The sequence below is a fragment of the Myzus persicae genome, unplaced genomic scaffold (assembly GCF_001856785.1).
Source record: "Myzus persicae strain clone G006 unplaced genomic scaffold, MPER_G0061.0, whole genome shotgun sequence".
NCBI lineage: Eukaryota > Metazoa > Arthropoda > Insecta > Hemiptera > Aphididae > Myzus > Myzus persicae.
Window position 1 is genome coordinate 28,076 of NW_019104234.1, and position 8,292 is coordinate 36,367.

At 31.4% G+C, this 8,292-nt stretch overlaps 1 pseudogene; it reads right to left on the reverse strand.

Annotated features, from left to right (window-relative positions):
* Positions 1-3,270: 3,270 nt before the first annotated feature.
* Positions 3,271-7,383, reverse strand: LOC111040335 (annotated as a pseudogene).
* Positions 7,384-8,292: the final 909 nt, after the last annotated feature.

Here is an 8,292-nt window from a genome sequence, read left to right on the forward strand (position 1 = left end):
AAAATGACCTAGCAAAATCTAGCAAAACAATAGCAATATTTCGGTACCACTCTCGAGCCGATCGGACAATGTGCCGGTGCTGAGCCATTTTCCATTTTCCGGGTTACTGGAAAAACCAAAGTATAGCAAATTCCAAAAATGACCTAGCAAAATCTAGCAAAACAATAGCAATATTTCGGTACCACTCTCGAGCCGATCGGACAATGTGCCGGTGCTGAGCCATTTTCCATTTTCCGGGTTACTGGAAAAACCAAAATATAGCAAAATCCAAAAATGACCTAGCAAAATCTAGCAAAACAATAGCAATATTTCGGTACCACTCTCGAGCCGATCGGACAATGTGCCGGTGCTGTGTCAAGTTGGCACCAGCATATTTGTATTTGGACTTACACTTAAACGGGACCCTAGCAAATTCTGAAAATGGCCTAGCAAAATCTAGCAAATTCCTAGCAATTTTTTGATGGCAGAATTACAGTCCTAGCATATTGTGCCGGTGCCAACTTGACGGACATATTTACAACAGTGAACTAATTTATAATAATAAACATTATTCATTACTAATATTTAGGTTCAACTATATAAATTCTCGTAGACGGTAAATTAAATTTGCAAATGGTAATTATATTATCTAGTATATACAAAAAAAAAAATTCACCATCCACGGCTTAGAGCCCCCCAAGTCGTGGCACCCCTAGGCTATAGCCTAGGTAGCCTAGTCCTAAATCCGGCCCTGACAAAACCATTGCTCGTAGTTCTCCGTATTTCATTGGCCGCCAATATTATTGCCGCCAAAATACGAAATTTCATTATTTATTATCGTATTTAACGATAATGTAACAATTGAAAGTTTATTTGTTAATTGTTTCGATTTCATTTAACATTTTTTCAACCCAATTTTAAAATGCCAAAGTGTGTATTCGAAGGTTGTCCCAGTGTCTGTAGGAAAAAATGAGTTTTCTTGAACAAAACAATAGTGTTGCATAGATTCCCCAAAGGGCCAAAGATGATGAAATGGGGTTGTTGTGGCAAAAACAAATTAACAAAGATAAAATCAATTTTGATTCTGGTATTAATGGTTTTTTTATTCACTTCTATTTACTATACCTTCAACTTTTAAGTACATAAAATTATGTTACACTTGGCCGCTCATTTCTTATAGGCGGTAACTGCAATGCCAAACACCCGCAATGGGGTTATTGGACCGATAACACTAGGGGTCGGTTGCTTCAAAATATTATACTGAACACAAGAATTACATTCATATCTCCTCCGGGACCTACCTACTGGCCTTCCCACCAAAACTGGCACCCCGATATTTTAGATTTTTTTCTCACAACAATCCCAAGGCACATTACTCATTCCATAAAAAATCTAGCAGATCCAGCACGTGACCACAGTTCAGTTCTTCTCAATCTGAATTGTGAAATTTACTACAATCCTCCCCGTCCCTCCTTAGCGAAAGGACCAGTCAATTGGAGTTCTTTTTCAAAAAATCTAGAAAATGCCACTAACCTTAAAATCTCACTCAAATCAACCGACCAAATCGATGAAGTAACGCAAAACCTAACGACCTCAATCCAAACTGCCGTTTTTAAAGCATCGTATGTCACAAATACACCTGACAACTCAAAACATAATATCCTTCCTCCCCAAATCTAAAAATTAATAGTAAAAAAAATAAGGGTTCGCTCGTTGTGGCAAAGATCCAACCTGCCTTCTGACAAACGACTATTAAATAACCTATCAAATTTAATCAAAAAACTCATCATAAAACACAAATCCAACTTTTTCCAAGAAAAATTTCAATCAGTAAATTCTAATGACGCTTCTCTATGGAGAACTACTAAAAATATTCTCAAAATCAAAGAACAAGCTACAACGCTCAATGGTCCAAATGGAGAGTTAGCGATCTCTGACAAAGATAAAGCTGAACTTTTTGGAACCCATCTCTCAAATATATTTACGCCACATTCTAATGTTAATCCTGAATCTACACACCTTGACAATATTGCCAGATTTCTTGATAGTCCTTTACGAATGCTTCTCCCAGCAAAATACACAACCCCAAATGAAATCAAACACTTAATTAGCAAACTAAAGCCAAGGAAGTCACCTGGATACGACTTACCCAATAAAATTCTATTACTTCTCACATTTATTTATAATTCCATGTTAAGACTCTCTCACTTCCCTCAAATCTTTAAATTTTCTATAGTAATACTTATACATAAACCTGGTAAACCCTCATACCTGCCGTCATCCTATAGACCTATAAGTCTACTACCAGTCTTAGCTAAACTGTTCGAGAAAATTATCATCAAAAGAATTAGACCACTTATTCATTCAAACAATATAATACCCCACACACAATTTGGCTTCAGGACATTTCACTCGACAATACATCAAATACACAGAATTACTGATAAAATTCAAACTTCATTCGAAAATAAAGAATACTGTCCAGGAGTTTTTCTAGATGTGGCCCAAGCCTTTGACAGGGTTTAGCAAGATGGCCTCCTATACAAGTTAAAATTATTTCTACCAGCTCCCTACTATTTAATAATCCAATCCTACCTCTGTGATCGCACATTTGCAGTTCGACAGGGCGACTCAATATCCTCCTACTATTCAATCTCTGCCGGTGTTCCACAAAGAAGTGACTTATCACCCGATTTATTTAACATATATACATCAGATATTCAGATATTCCAAAAACAGCAACCATAGCCAGTGTTGAGTTCAGATAGCAAAAATAACATCTAGATAAATATTAGATTACTAGCTAAATCAATATCTAGATTAATATCAAGATAGAATATTCAATTTTTATCTAGATAAATATGTAGATAAAATTTTTTCATCTAGATTTATATCTTACACTAGTTAATTTGTATTAATGCTTGACATGTTATTGGATTCTTGGTTGAGTAATAGATTAAGGGATGCAAACCAGGAAGGCTCGTTTTGTGTCAAAAATATATTATCTAATGAATAAATATACATATAAAATATTTAAATACCTATATATTATATTTAGCATACAGTAGGTACCAATTTCAACGTATAACAAAATATCAAATAACCAAAATCATGGTTAATTACTAATTAACATATATTTTCTGGTTTAAAAAACTAGTTTATATTTTTTACATAACATTCAAACTGCAAATTAAAATAAGTACAAAAAAAAAATTATAACAAGTAAAAAATCTTTTGTTCCTTTTGAAAATATTAATTATATAATAAAACATAAATGATTTATTAAAACAACATACGACTCGTACAACTATAAATACTAATAATATTTTAATTGTTAAACAAATAAATTATAATGATATGTCGCTTGTTTAGTTCTTTGACTTGCAACATAGTAACATCTCAAACGTTTTGTCTCCTAGACGATTTCTCCTGTGTGTTAATACTTGGATTGCTCCACTAAACAGGCGTTCCACTGGAGCTGAAGACGGAATAGTTGTGTTGTATTTTAAGAACACTTGTTTAACTATGGGATAATCTTCTAAAACACTAAATTCTTTTTTGGGAGAATTTAAGAACGTCAAAGCCTGTACACAAGAAAAGTTTGTAATTCTTGATTCATCAGCAGAGTATCCATTATTAGTGTGTTCATACAAACATGAGTAAAATTCCTGGTCACTATCATCACTGTCTTCATTATCACTAGCTACAGCCGTTTTTTTTTTTGATATCACTCATATTAGTATACATTTCATTGCACTCAGTCAAAAAAAGTTTTTTGCACAACTCAATGTATCGAACAGGAATCCAACTTAATTTGAACTTAGGATGACTAATTGATGCAATGACAAAACATTTACTTTTGGGCAAGGACAAATCAAATAAATAGGCAAACCTTTGTTCTAAACTTTGAACTACTTTAATACATAATTGTCTACAGTATTTTAAATTTGTTAACGCTATTAAAGTGCGGCGTAAAACTAAAATAATAGGTGCAACATAGCCCAAGAAACCTTTTTTTTCACATTGCATCTTGTCCAAAGAAATTGTTAAAGATTCCATTACGTTACAGTACTCCGTCAAGAAATCCCATTCATTTGCCTTTAATTTTGTTAAACGTAATTCTTCAAATGCTTTAATAATTTCAGTTTTATGAGCCAGTACCTTTTTAGCTGCATCGAATAACGAGTTCCACCTTGTCATAATAGGTACTGGAAATTTGCAACCACATATCTCAAACACTTTGTCAGATGCAACCGTGCTCCTACTTAATAAATTCCAAAAGCTTTGCAATTTTTTAAATGACGATTCAGACATTTTATTGTATTTACTATCATCAATTGAAGAAATATCACGTGTTACTATCAAATTTAAACTATGGGCACAGCAAGTAATATGTGATGGCAGAGAAAAATTATCGTTCACTGCGTCCGATATAACTGGAGTTGAGAGTACCTCATCGACATCTATCAAATTTAAGTTTGTATCTTCATCGTCAGCTGTATCAGTACTACAGCTACCAGTATCACTATCTTCATTGAAATTGCCAAAAGTATAAGAATTTCCCTGATGTACATCAGGTAAAGGTTTAGAAAATGTCTTAAATGATTTACTAAAATTACTGGCGTTGTCTGTGACAGTATGAGTAATTTTTGAATGGTCCAATTTGTATGTTTCAGTTATATCAGTCATCATCTCAGCAATATTAATGTAGTTATGGCTTCCTTTCATTCTTCTACATACTAAAATATATGAATTTCGTTCATATGTAGAATCATTTATCATATGGCACGTCATACCTATATAAAAAAATGAATTTATAATAATCCAATTTTAAGTTGCTTATTAAATGTATATGTATAATAATATAATACCTACAACAATACCATACCACAAATAGTTAAAAAATGTTATTAAGTATTACCATCGATTACACATAATATTATAATATAGTACACATAGTGTATTATACTATGTACTATAATCATTGGAATTACTTATTCACAAGTTGGTAAAAATGTCTAAATCAATTTGGTAATTTTATTGAAGTTTTACTAGGTAAATGTAGGTACAGTATAATTAAAAAAAAAATATAATTATAATATATTTACCCATAAAGCTTTTATTATTTGAGCTCCAAATGTCCGCAGTTGTACAAATATAATTATGATTTTGTATTAAATCTGTTATCATTTGCACAATGCACATATAATGCATATCTGGATTTTAATTGAGCTTTGATTTGAATTCTGTTTGGTAAAATAGAAGTATCTTTAATGCCAATAAGTCCCATGATTAATTCTCGAAAGCTACGTTTTTCGCATGTAATCAGAGGTCTCATTTCATTAATTATGTAATTAAATACCAACTCATTCATCTGAAACAAAATAGTTTTTTTACTTATCTATTAGACAATTTAAACTTAATATTGAAAATTTTGTAATGTGCCAGAACAGATTAACCTGAAAACTATTATTTTTATAAAATCCACTAGGGAATTTAATAAACTCTTTATTATATATAAATCCTTAGCTTTTAAACAATCTATAAAACACCAACCCACTAAATTCTGGTTAAGTTATAATGTGAGTAAGGCAACTCAAATATTGAAAAATATTTATTAGTTCAAATTTTAGGTGGGTTAGTCTAACTCATTGAAAATTAGTTATTCACTTTAATCTGAATCTTTTTAAACTAGATTATACCGTGTTCAATTTGTAATAGAAAAGATTATCAGTAGCCTGATATTTTAAACTAAAATTACCTATGATTCAAATGTATTTTTGAGGACCAAAAGCTAAGAAAATGTCTTCTGTAAATATAGAAATTAATTGACCTTTAAAAAATTAATAGAACATATTTCCAAAATAATAAATAGATAATTTAAATTTTACATTTGATTTATAATTATTTTAATTATTTTAAAGGTTTTCTTCATTTATTGTACTAATACATAAATGTTGTAGTTAAACGTTAATTGCATAATTTGACAAAACTACATAAAAAAATTATCATTGTCTTTATAACTTAATTACTCATATTTGTTACTTTAAGTTCAATAAAATAATATTAATATAATTAATAACTAGGTTAAAACGTTAAATTACCTTTTCCTTAGACACTTTTTTAGTAGAATCATATATTTTAGTTTGAATTAAGGTAGACGAGGTTGATTCAATCTTTTTCTTTCTTGCATCTTCAACTTTTGACATTAAAAAGATATGTTGACTCTAAACAAATATAAAAATTAATAATAAATTGAATAGATAAGTCAAAAACACTTATATAATAAACAAAAAAATACTTTTCAAAACTATTATTTCATAAATCCAATTTGATTAATATTCGAAATATCAAAGTATAGGTAGCTAGGTAGTTACCTATATTCTTTTTGAATTTTTTTATGTAGTAATTTTACAAAAAAATTTATAAAAATTAATTTATTAGAACAAATATTATGAAAACTTACCTTAATATGACTTAATAAGTTGCCACTTGAAGTTGTGTATGCAGTAATGATTTTGTGACAGTTTTGACAAGAAGCCTTGATTTTGTCACCATTTATCGACACCAGTTTATAAACTGTATCAAATAAATACTGAAATTTAAGTTCTGGCAATGGTGCAGGAACATCAACAGCAGGTGGAGGTGGGTCATCGACATTTTCTAGACAAATTCTTTTATTGGGCGTTGAAGACGTTATACTTAAAAAACGATCCATATTGGCAGTAAACAAGAAAAACTTGAAAAAAACAAGAAAGTTCACGAAACGAAGTTGTAAATAACAATGAAATTAATCAACACTCATCAGTCTGTGCTGTATAGGGAGTCGCAATAGTAGTAGCCACTAGTCAGTCCCGCGGATTATAAATGTATAACCACAAACTATTATCAAATTGATTAAATGAGTGTGACCACGACTGACCAAAGTATAGTCTAGTGAGTAGTGACTAGTATCTGGTAAAGAAATTAAATTAAAGTGCAAATATTATTATTTATAACATCCAATTGGGAATTGGTATTGTCAATACAAAATAGATGTGCGTGTGTATTCTTGCCGGTCGAGAACTATTTTTAGTTTTTTCCACATTATTTACTGATCGACGGGACATTATCGTGGGGTATAACAGCTTGTATTGATATACGACCTCGACAGCGTCTGCGGTCGGCGTACGGGTGTTATTGTTAATTCGATAATAATGAATCGTCATTAAACATACTTGCGTAGTATCATATTATTATAATATTTGATGGAAAATGACTAAATGAAAAATGTGCATTATAAAACGAGATTTATCTAGATATTTATGTAGATTTCCATAACTTAAATCTTAGATACCATTTAGATATTATATAATTTATTCATCTAGATAAGATAAAGGTACTTAATTTTCATCTAGATAAATTATCTAGATAAATGTATCTAGATACAACTCAACACTGACCATAGCAACTTATGCAGATGATACAGCTATACTCTCCTCCAATCCAGACCCTATTTTATCTTCAAACTATCTTCAAAATCACCTCAATTTAATAAACACCTGGACAACCAAGTGGAAAATTCTAATAAATCCCGATAAATCTTTCCAAGTGCCATTTACACTGTGTAAACACAACCTACCCGCGCTCCAACTTCAAGGAGTCGAGTTTCCTTCGTCGAATCATGTAAAAGACTTGGGAATTTTACTAGACAAAAGATTTACAAGGGGACCTCATCTAAAGTCCAAACGTAAAATCCTTAACTACCGCCTTCATCTACTCAGGCCGATTCAAATCCAAACTATCAATACACACAAAGTCCACATTGTATAAATCTCTGCTTAGACCCATCTGGGCGTACGGTATGCAAATCTGGGGATGTGCCAAACCTTCCCATGTCCGCATTATCCAAGCTTCCCAGTCCATAACTCTCCGGCTAATAGCCTCGGCCCCATGGTACGTAACAAATGAAACCCTACATAATGATTTGAGAATTCCAAAAGTTGACCAATTAGCTAAATTATACTATAACAGATTTCACTCCAAACTGCAACACCATCCCAATCCTTTAGTCACTCACCTAGCATCACGTACTCTTCCTGACAACCCACCACGCCGACTTAAAATAAATTGGTGCCGTGTCATATTAAATAAATGAACAAAAAATAAATTACTAGAGGGTACTATCGCTGGATGATTTCCCTCATCATGTGCCTCATGTGTATTTTTATTATGTATATAGGGTTATATCAATTATCCATTTTACTTATTGTATCATGTAAATATAGATTGTAAATTGTCTTACAGTAAAAAAAAAAAGACTTGTTAAAAGTG